This window comes from Microtus ochrogaster, unplaced genomic scaffold (assembly GCF_000317375.1).
Source record: "Microtus ochrogaster isolate Prairie Vole_2 unplaced genomic scaffold, MicOch1.0 UNK134, whole genome shotgun sequence".
Classification (NCBI taxonomy): domain Eukaryota; kingdom Metazoa; phylum Chordata; class Mammalia; order Rodentia; family Cricetidae; genus Microtus; species Microtus ochrogaster.
Window position 1 is genome coordinate 342,440 of NW_004949232.1, and position 931 is coordinate 343,370.

A 931-nucleotide genomic window follows, 5' to 3' on the forward strand; every position below is an offset into this window, starting at 1 on the left:
GATGAGTACAGAGGCCAAATGTGGTCTCCTGTTGTTCCCTAATTTATGAGTTGCTTTCACACTGAAGCTTCAATAGAGTGTTTGATATAGTGCTGCATAGGGAGTGGCTTTCCAACTTGTAAGTATTATGTGTTCCTTAAATAAAAGCTATGCAATGTCTGTTGAAATGAACACCATTATCTGCTACTGTCTGCCCAGGAGTTAGCCTCGAGGGAGGTCTGGGAGGCCAGGGCAGGGGTTTCCTTATGCCCCACTCAGCACCACTGGCAGATTATATGTGATTTATTCATTGCCTGGTATCCCCTGCTTTAGGTTCTATTGGTGACAGAGGATGGATTTCCTAGGGTGTGTCCTGGCAGGGGCATGCAGTGCCAGTTGGTTGAGGAGGTGATAATTAGCTTCCTGGGTGGAAGTGTGGATGAAGGGGACATAAGGATGGTGAACTCGGTGCTGGTTCAGTATATGAAGTAGTCAGTGAAGGTGTGTGTGGTGACCTCTGCCCTCAGCTCTGAGAAAGTTGATGAAGGGAACTGGAGCAAGCTGGCAACCCAGCTTATACGGTGAGAAATAAAATGAGGAGAAGGAGATAAATAAATAAATGAAGAGAGAACTTGGATGGTGTGACTCCTGTCCCTGGGAGCAGCTGTGGTTTTAGAGATTCAGTGGCTTCTGGTAAACCACAGTGAACTTCCATTTCCTCTGGCCCTGTCTCCCCTTTCTATGTAGTAATTTTTCTGAGATGTCACAGCTTCTCTGAAAGCCTCTGAGGTAAAGAGTATGGGGTGGGGTAGAGTTTCAACTGTCTTCATAGCTCAAGAAAAGTAGGAGGTGTGGCTAAAATGAGTTTTAATCACTGTTCAAGAGGGACAGATGTGTTCTTGTTGCTCTTTATGTGCTTGGCAGAAGTGTAATGCCTCCAGGAAGTTGTGTA